The sequence below is a fragment of the Schistocerca nitens genome, chromosome 10 (genome assembly GCF_023898315.1).
Source record: "Schistocerca nitens isolate TAMUIC-IGC-003100 chromosome 10, iqSchNite1.1, whole genome shotgun sequence".
NCBI lineage: Eukaryota > Metazoa > Arthropoda > Insecta > Orthoptera > Acrididae > Schistocerca > Schistocerca nitens.
This window is the reverse complement of record NC_064623.1, coordinates 122028261-122041514: the sequence shown is the minus strand read 5'-3', so window position 1 is coordinate 122041514 and position 13254 is coordinate 122028261.

The window sequence follows — 13254 nt, the reverse complement described above, 5'->3', positions numbered from 1 at the left end:
CAGGGTGTACCAAAGCTCTCCCGTCCGCACTGATTTTCTACGATGTTATAAGTTGCACTAGGGACCGCATCTACCTTCTTTCGAAGTTAACAGGCAACTACGCTGTTATGCGGCGGCTCGTTTCGGCCCATTCAACATCTGTCCTTCAAGTGTAACGAGCGAGTAACGGAGTTTATATTTCATACCTGCCACAGCAAATTTGTGTTCGTGGGGTCTCTATTCTAATTCGAACGTTTGACTTACGCTATACGTATTCGTTTCGGAATATCGTTTCTACGTCGTCCGTTAACTATACGTGGTTAACATTATGAAGACAATTAATAACATTTGTGAAATACAATGCGGAAAACATAATGATGTTCGAAGTCGCCAGTTTTTCCACGACAAACGACTTTCAACAACTTATTACATGCATAATTGTTGCAACTGATTTCAGGGAATTATATATATATATATATATATATATATATATATATATATATATATATATATATATATATATATATATATTACAAAAAACAAATACTAAAAAAAAGTTTGCATGGCTCGAGATTCGATCCGGCGACATTCGAATTACGAACCCGAGCGCTTACCGCTACACCACTACGCTGTAGAAAATCGTTAATCGTAGAGACTATTTCACGGCAACGGTTTCTTTTAACTGTCGATTTTCTCCACAACGGTTGAGAAGTGCCTCTTGGTGCTTTGCCACATTACACCTCTGACCATGAGCTTTTATTATGCGTAGTATGAATCGAATCTGAATTTCACAATTGGCGGCCTCCCCTTGTGAGGGCTGAACGACGAAGCCTCTCTGTCGTTTCTAGGTCCCCATTCAACACACAATACACAATGTTGAGATTCAGCTGCAATAGCAAAGCGAACTGTAGAGTGTAACGTTACGTGTATGTAGGCGAGGTAATCGTCCGCCTAGAATTGGTACAAAGTGAGGTGAATTTGTTTGTGGCGCTGTGCGGCCCCAGGGCGGGATGCCATTGCCACTCTAGAGGAGCCAGGTGCATCAGCAAAGCGCAGTGTGTGGGTAAATATCAGTACGGGGAATTCTGGTGACGGACCGTCGCTTATAAGGACAAAAAATGGTTCAAATGGATTTGAGTACTATGGGACTTAACTTCTGAGGTCATCAGAACTTAGAACTACTTAAACCTAACTACATCACACGCATCCATGACCGAGGCAGGATTCGCGATTCCTAACTGTAGCACCTAGAACCGCTCGGCCATCCCGGCCGGCTTATAAGGACAGACAATGCTCCAAGAATCAGACAATCTTAAAGATGGCTAAGTTACAGAACTCTGAACTTAGAACAAAAATTCAGACTTATTAAAGCGAATGTGAATTCATCAGCTGTCTCAGAAAAATTAGGCACTTTATGTCGTGTTCTTGAAGAAGCCAGGCCTTACCTGAGGGACCATGCATGATTCGGTCGTATACGTGACTGATTCTGGGCGGCGAACAGCTGTTATAAGACTTCACGTTTGAGGACACATATCGGTTAGATCTTTAATGAGGTAACTGGATGTTCGTGCTGCAAGAAGGAAGGCCTGCCTTTGATAACGTGTGATATTCGTTCGTGTCGGTGATAGACTCTGAGCGGTGAACGGCCGCTACAAAGCTCGAACTTTTGGAGGGACTCCATATTTCGAGAGGTCTGAATCTGCTCCAGAGTTGGAGCCCATTTCTGCTTAATTTACGGAACTAATAAAGGACATACTACGAGTTATTATTCTCCGTATCGTGTGTGTTAATTTGTGAATAGTCGTGTTGAACTCACAACTGTCTTGAGCTGGTGAATATTTCATGTATTGTGTTTTTCCACAGTTGTGGTTACGGAACGGACTGTTCGCGTATCTTTGATGACTATTTAGTTGTTGGGTTTTGCTACCATTCTGATAACGCTCTCAGCGTGGCTTTACTGCATTTGATAAGCGTATTTCTGTATGTATCTTAATTGAATATCGTAGTAACAGTTACTGTTTATCTGAGATCTCCTATCTTGAATAAACGTTATTCAAAATAATTCTCTGTTCTCTACATCAATGACAGACGACGCCTGTTATTAAATATTCATTTAACTTTTATTTGTATTTCAGTGCTTTTCTCCCAGTTCTAGCTAACACCTAGACTATTTGACTGCAGGATCACAGATACAGCGAGTTAGCTGCGGGGCGTGGAAGCAGACGTGCGCGTTTCGATTCTGTAACTTCATCGAGCTGCTCTCTTTAAACGGAACCATGCATAGCCCAAGTACCTAGAGTGTGAGCAACCGCAGGTAAAGACGCAACTGGTTTGCTCGTATGGGACTCTGTTTGAAAGAGCAACTACACAGCAGTAAACAGTTACATACCGCCGCAAAGTAAATTCAGACCTTCTTTAATGATGTTCAGTAACTATAATCTTCATTTCGAATAATTATTTGCAGTTAGAAGTTCAACAAGCTTTCAACTTCGGCAACAGATACTAGCGCATATCCTTCCGAGGTATTTTCTGTATCTATGTACCCAACTCGTCAATCGTGGTACAACTGCTGCGAATACAGATTTTTTTCTCCAGAAACGCGTTCACCTGACATATATTTCCAAATCCCCTAACGAAGTTTGCTAAGACATTAACTCATTGATTTCAGTGATTATTAAACTTATTTCTTGTGAGTTTGATTACGTACGTGTAATAAACTGAATTCACTGAGATCATTGCATTCCTTTGTCATTGATTTGAAGGATTATGATTTTCTCCTGTCAGATACTACAGGGCCAAATTCATCAATTTTTTAACGGAAGACATTGTGGATGAACACAAGAAATAAGCAGAATACCACTGCCATACTTGAAAGTATATTGTGTTCCGTATGTGGTCTACTAATGATACCAATAAACAAATAACTGATAGATAAATGCTTACATTTTTAGTTACGCTTTAGAGTGACGTCTACAAATCTAGATTGCAACCACAAGTTTACTATTAGTAGCCAGAATATATTTTATTTTCGCTACGTGTTCAAATGTTTAAACATCCACTTTCAGATGGATTAGTCTGAATTAATAAGACACGCATGTGCTATGTGTGCAAGAAGACAGAAATAAATCTGTGTCCACCAGATATATGTATTAATAAAGGAAATAAATTTCATGTATGGTCTGTCATCAATGTGAATATTTCGTGAATAAAATCGTCTAGATCGTTTAGTATGTGTCTTTATTTATGACGTCGTTTCGGCTGCAGTCATGTTTTGTTTTATCCACTTGTGGTAAACTCATTATTTTATATGTTCTTTGGACTTACAGATTCTAGATTCCACCTTTGTTTACGTCAGTGTTTACGAAGCATATGTGTTTAAACATGACACGGAGGAACCTGTGGCCACTGAAATTATTTCTACCGTTACATTTATATTTTTGTTCAGCATTGTAATCAAAAACCTCCACAAAACTTTGAACTACATAATAAAATAGCGTTTTGTTTTGTCTTTCACTACTTGACAATACCGCAGATTTCCCTGAAGTCTACCACATAACAACTACATGTATTAATTCACACAAATTGACCATATGATTGTCTACAGCTCCGAATGGGTACTGGAAATAAAATAAATTACGACTGGTCATAGTAAACTTGTAGTTTATATCGAAATATGTAAATAATAACAGGTATTGGAGGGTCAAATATCAGTTATGTTAGGTACTTCATATTCTGCGCTTGATATGAAGAGTGACAGGAACGGTGCATTTTTCAGGTTAGAAGGGAATTTAGGCCGATGTGTAAATGTTTGACATATCGTTAGGCCATAGCCTGGAGTGACAGGAGGCTGGAAACGCTCTGGAGTCGATTTAACCGAGTGGAACTACTTAATGGCGTTTATCGACTCGCTCTCGGCGGGCTGTTTGTATTGCAACGCCGGAAATGTAGCGCAAACTGCCTCGGGCCACTGCCGACTTCTGTAGCGACTCTGCCAGTCTCTCTCTCCCTCTCTCTCTCTCTCCAACTGTCTCTGCCTCGCCGGTACCCCACCGCCGCGGATAATCAATACGCTACCAGACATCCAAGCTGCAAGTCAATTTATCAGAAAGCGGCGACGTCCAGGTTTCGCGGAAACTTCTTCGGAGACATTCTTTGTCCACAAAAGGCAGCCAAATCGATAGCTGTTCGATGGATTAAAAGAAGCTTCGGAACTTGTTAAGGTCTGTGTCTTGCAGAATGTTCTTCGCCTGTAAACAGGGAAGGCGGCTAAAAATTCCGTTTAATCCGACGGCACATTCAGAGTCCTACGTCAGACGTAGTGGCCCTTATCTAACGCAGTTACGTCACTGATTTCTGAGGCGAGAGACCAAGGATTCAACGGCAGGGTAGGAAATGAGAGTGGGCTACAAATGCGTCTTATAATTAATCTTTCGCTCTGAAGCGGTAACTCGATGGTGGATGGTAACTGTGCCCGTGGCGGTGACTCGAAGCCGACTAACAAGGGGAGTGTGTGAACTTTGTTTCCTATTGACAGGGTGTACAGGACGGGAATAGGATTTCAACACATGTAAACAGGAAGACGCAAGTGTCAATCGTTTCTGAAAAGATCGAGTTCGAAAATTTTGGGCGTGCCTATGTGCTTGGTATGGTCACAAATATTCATTACAGCCCGCTGCAGAGGAAGTAAGCGCCCGGTTTCGTAGGTACGGGGTGTCTAAATCAAATCTCACTAGTGGTACTTTTCTTTCATTCCCACTCAGTTCTGACCGCAGATTTATTAAGACTCTACATATTATACATATTTAATATTTCGTTTATTTTTTACGTAATGAATGTCCTGGATAAAGCCTAAAGACGTATTCTCAGAAAAATTCATGGCCCGAAATTGCTCCCAGATGGAAACTACCGACTGAAGTCTAATTCTGAACTCTACCAACAGTTAGAAAAACCTAACACTGGTATGCAACATAGGAGGCTCAAGTTCTTTGGGCACCTACAAGGAATGAACAACAATAGGCTTTTCAGGAAGATCTTCTTATTGGTCAAAAGCTACAAGACTGGAAGCCTGTGGCTTAATGAAGTATCAAAGGACTTTGATTCGGCTGGGATCTCTAATCTTGAGGTAGAAGACCGTTCCAAATTTTGTGCTATAGTAAAGTCTTGGACTCCCTCCCCCCCCCCCTCCTCCTCCACCACCGCCTATAGTCCCTAAACGTCGGAGGCCCCTTTCACAGGAGAGGAAGGAGAAATTATCAACAGGGCTCAAGAGATATTGGGAACGGGAGAAAGCATCGAAGACGAACTGTTCATAAGCGTTCCTTAGTGGGCGTAAATCAATAATAATTTGTTCAGAAAAAGGAGAAAAAACCTTTTTCGCAAGGACACTGGAAATAAAAGAAAAAGATACACGACAACTTTCAATTAAATCGCTACAGTCGTTTCATTTATAAACAAACGAGCACTGCACAAATCAGGATGATACTGATAGTTGAAAGACGAAAAACAATAATTATTGGTGTTAAGGCGTAAAGTCGGCGCCGGCACGCTAGTCGGGAACGTCAGGGAAGAGACGGCTGTGAGAAAAGTCAGCCAATTGCACACTGACCACTTACCAGGACGACAACGCAACAGCAGCGGCCCTTATGTGGTCAGAAGCGCCGCGCCCGACTGGTGGCAGCCCAATTCGACAGCAGCTTCAACGTTAGCCACTTTGTTAGCCGATACATCGTAGCCTCTTCATTAGTACTCTCTACGTAGCACATACTTGTGATTGTCTATTCTGAAGAAGACTGATTATTTTGTATGTCGCCCAGTACTTGCGACACATCTATCTAAGTTAAGTAATTGTATCTTGTCTTGTTTGTAATGAAACTCATTAATATGTGTTCTCTGACTGTTTGTCTAGCCAACAGAGTGTGCAGGATTCCTGGACACAACAACTGCGACATACGGCACATACCATGAACGCCGAATTTGTACATGTGCACGATTTTTCAAGGTTTCCGTTGCGAAACAAACTTTGATTACATTAATAAGCTGTTCTCAGTCATCACGTAATTTAGCGCCATACCATGTGAAACGAAGCATATGACCAAATATTTGCACAGATGACTGCCGGCCGCCGTGGCCGAGCGGTTCTAGGCGCTTCAGTGTGTGATATCCTTAGGTTAGTTAGGTTTAAGTAGTTCTAAGTTTAGGGCACTGATGGCCTCAGATGTTAAGTCCCATAGTGCTTAGAGCCATTTGAACCACTTTTTGCACAGATGACTGATGGTATGCGATTAACTGAAATCTTATGCAGTTTTCTCTATATGTTCGACTACGTAAGCGGAAGGTTTTAGTCGTTTTATACAGTTCTTGCCAACGGCCTTGCCGCAGTGGTAACACCGGTTCCCTTCATATCACACATGTTAAGTGCTGTCTAACTTGGCTAGCACTCGGATGGATCAGCGACCCTGTCTGCCGAGTGCTGGTGGCAAGTGGGATGGATGCACACAGCCCTTGTGAGGCCGACTGATGACCTACTTGGTTGAAGAGTAGCAGCACCGGTCACAAAAACTGACAATGGCCAAGAGAGCATGCTGACCACATGCCCCTCAATATCTGTCTCAGGACTGATGATGACACGGCGGCCGGTCGGTACCGTTGGGCATTCAATGCTTGTTTGGATGGTGTTTGCCTGTGGTTTATGCGGTTCTTTGCGTGCATCTAAATATAAAAGTTGCAAGGGTGCACGAGTGGCGTATATTTGTGAGTGATTACCTTAAGGGGCTCCGGAACGCCCTATACTTGCAATGTTAAAATAACGCTTATAAATTACATCTTTCCTCACAAAGTATTTGAGGTAGGAAGTTGAACTTTTTACAGATTATTTATTGGAATATGGGCTACAACTTAACACAGGGATTTTACAAAATTTTAGTTCAGTTATTAAAGATGATTTTTTTCAATTGTAATGAAAATTCACAACATTTTTTTGCAATTTTTTATTTATGTACTCAAAAATATACAGTTTTTTGGAAAAAGGCTGTGTAAAATTATGCAGAAGGTACTGTGTAACATTTACTGAAAGTTTGAAACAAATATGTTTGGAAGATCCTTAGAAAACATGTAATTAGTATGAGAAAATAAAAGTTTTGGGAATCGAGCGACAAAGATTGGATTAACTTTTTAGTGCATTCCAGGTCCATAGGATGGATTATCTTCATCCTCTGCAAACTCCTCCTCCAGCTTCCTCTTGTTCCTCCTCCTGTTTACTCTTCCTTGTATTTCTAGACTCTTTACAGCCCTGTCTGCAGCCCGAAGGCGTTCCTTGTCTAAAGCAAGCATCGCTCGTACCATGTTAGAACCTATCTTCATTCCCATATTTCTAAATACCTTGCACCTTACAATGTTGCCATCACTGAAAGTCGCAACAGCATCATACACACCAAAGTGAAGTGTTTCTATTCCAACAAATACAGTCTTGGGGATTCTCGACCATATAACACTATTTACACTTTCATTGGGGTTTTGAGTTTTTCCGTGAATACACTTTTTCAACAGTTCAGGTGCTGCTAAGTCTCTGAAAATAGCTTTTATCACCTCCATTATTGCATGAGGCAGACTATGCTTATGAGTGTACACTTCACCAGTTAGCAATCCTTTGTTATATTTACACCAACTGTCTTCTTCTTTGGGACACAAACTATGTTCGGGATTTTCATCGTCTTTATTGTTTACAGTAATAACACATACCTTTGGCTTTCCAAAATGTCTCCTTTTCTTAAAAGCCTTCAGAGGATTTCTAATAACTTTACTTTTACTCATTATTATACTTCAACAAAACAGAGACTCAAGAAACAGAATTAATTACGAATATTTTCGAGATAACGACAGAGTCGACAATCACACCAGCGATATATATTGAACCATCACAAGTTAGCCACAACACATACTTTATCTCACATTACTAAAATGTACCTGATGAACACGGACGTTAATAATAACATCATTTGACAGCAGTTTAACAGCGCCACAGTGGGTCACGCCCATGTAGAACACATTTTAAAAAAATTTAAAAATAGTTGTAGTCTTCGGAATTGAATAAATTATATATCTATTAAAAGGTAATAGTCTGCAGATTCAGAAAACGCAAAAAAGTAAAAATTGAACTTTTCTTGATTTTGAGCCTTTCCGGAGCCCCTTAATACTGCACGTGGGCAGAATAACGTGCGAATGAGAAAAGCAGTACCTTTACCAGCTGCAGCTTGAATGCTAGCGACTGGACAAAGTATACGAATAAGCCTAAAAATTTAAACGCTCTTTTCTCTGAAAACGATAGAAAGCTGCGTCTCCTTTTCTACATTTATTAAAGTCCTACTCCGGCCCTACACGGACTGTCATTATGAATCTAATACGTGCGGGAAACTTCGTACAGTCCCGTCCTGAGCTAGGCAAGCGCGCTTAATCACCCCCAACCTCTCCTCACGGAAATTATTTTGTACTGGTAAGCAGGGGATATTGTAGCTGCTCACGAACGCAGTGTTCAGAGTCAGTTAACTTGCGACGTTCTGCCGTGTTCACCAGATAGGTGTCACCACCATTGTCTCAGGTACGTTGAAAATTAATCAACAGATAAAGTAGAAAAGAAAGAAGTACTGAAAAGTATAGGAGAGACAATAATTGGTGTGAAATGCATAGATCATAGCATATCTGAGATTACACAAGCATTCTCTTTTCCGAGATCCAAAGTGTTTTGTGTGGATGACAAATAGCGCAGAGACAATAAACCCAGAACAGAGAATGGGGGTGCAGGAAGGCTCCAAGTGTGTCACGTCACGTCACCTCCATACAGTCATACGGGACGCCCGACGGTCTGTTGTGGATCGGACCGCTGCTGGTGTGGGTGTGGGAACCATTTCTAATACCACTGTATGGAGACAAAGGCACAGCACCGCTCCATGATATCTCAATATCAGGCTAGTTTGTCGTTACAAAGCCGACCAGAGTGGCCGAGCGGTTCTAGGCGCTACAGTCCGGAACCGCGCGACCGCTACGGTCGCAGGTTCAAATCCTGCCTCGGGCATGGTTGTGTGTGATGTCCTCAGGTTAGTTAGGTTTAAGTAGTTACACGTTCTAGGGGACTGATGACCTCAGAAGTTAATTCTCATAGTGCTCAGAGCAATTCGAACCATTTTTTTGTCATAACAAAAACATTTGATTCATGTTTACATAGCTATGTTCTTTATATGAATGCCGTGATTAACGTGTGGAGAGAGAAGGATAACCTAGTAAGAGGCGTTGTCACTTTGTGTATTGGTCTTTTGCTCACAAGAAAATTTCATAAATCAGTTAATCACTTTGTTCTCGTGGTGTGGCAGTTATTTTCTGATGTGTTGAAGCATCGATATTTCCTTTCCATTTTTGGGCTTCTTCAACTTTGTTCACAGACTTCACAATGGTGCCTTTAAAGCACGATACACAAAACAATTTAGCAGTAAAGATCACCAGATAGCGGTAAAAATAAGGCTAGTTTCGATTTGGCTATTCCTATGTCGATTCTAGTGTTGTTAGCAGTGTCTTCTCCATGTCTTGATGTCCTAGTACTGATGATGGCTAGCGTAATATACACTCCTGGAAATGGAAAAAAGAACACATTGACACCGGTCTGTCAGACCCACCATACTTGCTCCGGACACTGCGAGAGGGCTGTACAAGCAATGATCACACGCACGGCACAGCGGACACACCAGGAACCGCGGTGTTGGCCGTCGAATGGCGCTAGCTGCGCAGCATTTGTGCACCGCCGCCGTCAGTGTCAGCCAGTTTGCCGTGGCATACGGAGCCCCATCGCAGTCTTTAACACTGGTAGCATGCCGCGACAGCGTGGACGTGAACCGTATGTGCAGTTGACGGACTTTGAGCGAGGGCGTATAGTGGGCATGCGGGAGGCCGGGTGGACGTACAGCCGAATTGCTCAACACGTGGGGCGTGAGGTCTCCACAGTACATTGACGTCGTCGCCAGTGGTCGGCGGAAGGTGCACGTGCCCGTCGACCTGGGACCGGACCGCAGCGACGCACGGATGCACGCCAAGACCGTAGGATCCTACGCAGTGCCGTAGGGGACCGCACCGCCACTTCCCAGCAAATTAGGGACACTGTTGCTCCTGGGGTATCGGCGAGGACCATTCGCAACCGTCTACATGAAGCTGGGCTACGGTCCCGCGCACCGTTAGGCCGTCTTCCGCTCACGCCCCAACATCGTGCAGCCCGCCTCCAGTGGTGTCGCGACAGGCGTGAATGGAGGGACGAATGGAGACGTGTCGTCTTCAGCGATGAGAGTCGCTTCTGCCTTGGTGCCAATGATGGTCGTATGCGTGTTTGGCGCCGTGCAGGTGAGCGCCACAATCAGGACTGCATACGACCGAGGCACACAGGGCCAACACCCGGCATCATGGTGTGGGGAGCGATCTCCTACACTGGCCGTATACCACTGGTCATCGTCGACGGGACACTGAATAGTGCACGGTACATCCAAACCGTCATCGAACCCATCGTTCTACCATTCCTAGACCGGCAAGGGAACTTGCTGTTCCAACAGGACAATTCACGTCCGCATGTATCCCGTGCCACCCAACGTGCTCTAGAAGGTGTAAGTCAACTACCCTGGCCAGCAAGATCTCTGGATCTGTCCCCCATTGAGCATGTTTGGGACTGGATGAAGCGTCGTCTCACGCGGTCTGCACGTCCAGCACGAACGCTGGTCCAACTGAGGCGCCAGGTGGAAATGGCATGGCAAGCCGTTCCACAGGACTACATCCAGCATCTCTACGATCGTCTCCATGGGAGAATAGCAGCCTGCATTGCTGCGAAAGGTGGATATACACTGTACTAGTGCCGACATTGTGCATGCTCTGTTGCCTGTGTCTATGTGCCTGTGGTTCTGTCAGTGTGATCATGTGATGTATCTGACCCCAGGAATGTGTCAATAAAGTTTCCCCTTCCTGGGACAATGAATTCACGGTGTTCTTATTTCAATTTCCAGGAGTGTATTAAAAATGAGCGACTTTGATAATTTTATAACACAAATGATGATAGATAACATACACTTATTGAACTGAAATTCGCAAAGGAGTGTGAATTTTTGAACTCCGTCATTTCATTTAGGACCTTGTTTTTCGATTTAAGGCCACATATGAATACTTCAGTTTCTTCCAAGATGTCCATTCTCTATCTCTTCTCCAAGGTATGTAGTACTTTGAGGCCGTTATCTATTGCAGCGTTGTATTCAGTTTGATGTGTATGTTTTGCTATAGGTTACTTATTAGCTTTATCCATTCTGAAACAGTCAGTGTGTTCTTTGCAATGGTTTTTTAAAACTTCTTCCTGTTTGCCCAATATAGTATTTGCTGAAATGACTAGATGTAATTTTATAAATTCCTGATTTGCTCAATTTGTCAGTAGGTTGTACTATGTCATGGAGCAGTTAAGTTGTTGTTGGTGACAAAAGTGAGCCTGACTTGGCTATTTTGTTTGAGATAACTCCTTAATACGGTATCATTAAATACTTATGTTTTTGTCTGCTATGTGAAGTAGCCATATTAGATTGCGAGCTTTTGTTTTTAGTTTAGCATTGTGAAAGTGCATCTATTTCATGTTCATGATAGTCATTGCTGTGTGCATTGTATTTGATAATGTTTATTTCTATCTGATAGTCAGCAGAATTACGTGGGAATTCCTGTACTCTGTTTAAGAAGGACCTGAATGCAGATTGTTTATGTGAGTCTGGGTGTGTGGAAGATTTGTTAATGACAGTGTCTTTGTTTTTTGACTTTCTGTCGTACGCTCATGCCCAGAGTCTGATTTGTGTTGGTTAAGGTCATGTCTCAAAAATTTATTTTGTTACCTTTCTGGTGTTTTATGGTGAAATAGATGTTACTGTGTACGTTATTGAACCTGTTTAAAAGAGTTTCTATTTCTTCATTAGTTCCATTATGTGTAAAGTATGTGTTATCTGCATATCTGCAGTAGTGGATGGTTATTGGGTAATTATATCCTCGTTGTTCAGAAGTTTATTTTTGTGGTAGTAAATGAAAATTTCTGTAATGATCCCACGCAGAGGACTAACCATTGGAAGGCCCAAATCCTGTTTGTAAATTTTGCCACTGAGTGTAAAATGATTGTGGGAGGGGACAAGCTCTAGCAATTTTATTAGTTCAACTACAGCTGTGGAAATAGTTCGACATTTTGTTTCATTATATCTATGGTTTCTTTGATGGGTACACTACTGTATAAAATAAGTTAAAAATGTCAAGAGAAATGACCTTTGTATTTGGTGTAATCTGAAGGTCTTTGATAAATCGAATTCCGTGATAACTGTTTTTCACTGAAAAAGAGTTTTGAAATTTGTATTGGTTTTGCAAAATTGAATTGTAAGTGTCTCATAACATTGTAGCTTGGATGATTGATAACATGGACAATAGGTCTGACAGCGACATTATCATTATGGATCTTTGGTTGGGCCCATAGCTCTGGAGCTGTTGGGCTAGTGGTTTTTAAGTCTCTGAGTTTCCTCTTTTGTTAATAAGAAACATGTTTTATTCAACTGCTTCGTTAATTTACTGTTGAACTTCTGTTTGAGGCTACGTAAGGTTTCTTGTATATGATTATTATGAAGGAAAAGTGTGTTACTTATATTTCACATCTGTCGATGATAACTACTCTAGAGACTTTATCAGATATCACTGTCGGTGAATTGCCTTTATTGAGTTTTTTGTTGATGCTTATAAGTAACGGGTCCTCTTCTTTAGCTTCTTAAATTGGATTTTTGATTAGGTGTTCTTCCATTATTTATTAGTTTCTGACCTTTTAATGTTTATGCATTCTCAGTTGGCTATATTAGCTGCCATTTTAAGTAAACAGATGACATCTTTAATGTTATGATGATTAAGTTCTGGTTTTAATTTTTGCTTAAGGCCTTTGTTTAGTAGAGAGAGTTCATTGTTATGGAAAGGAATGTTTGTGGAATTGACTACTCTTTGGCAGAAACTGGTGAGTGCTCTAGCATTTTGGTGCTGGCGATGAAGTTATTGTTTGGCTGTCTGAGTTGACATGGCCTCTTCAGGCGTGTTGCATTAATCGTGCTGTAATTATCTTGTATCTATGACATTTTGGAAGTAAGGTACTTGAGATGACTGGGTGAGAAGTAGTAATTCTAATTGCAATTCATAGCTAACATATTTAAGTGATTTCCCTTTTTTACTGTTGTTTTGCTTCAGTTTTCAACCAGATTT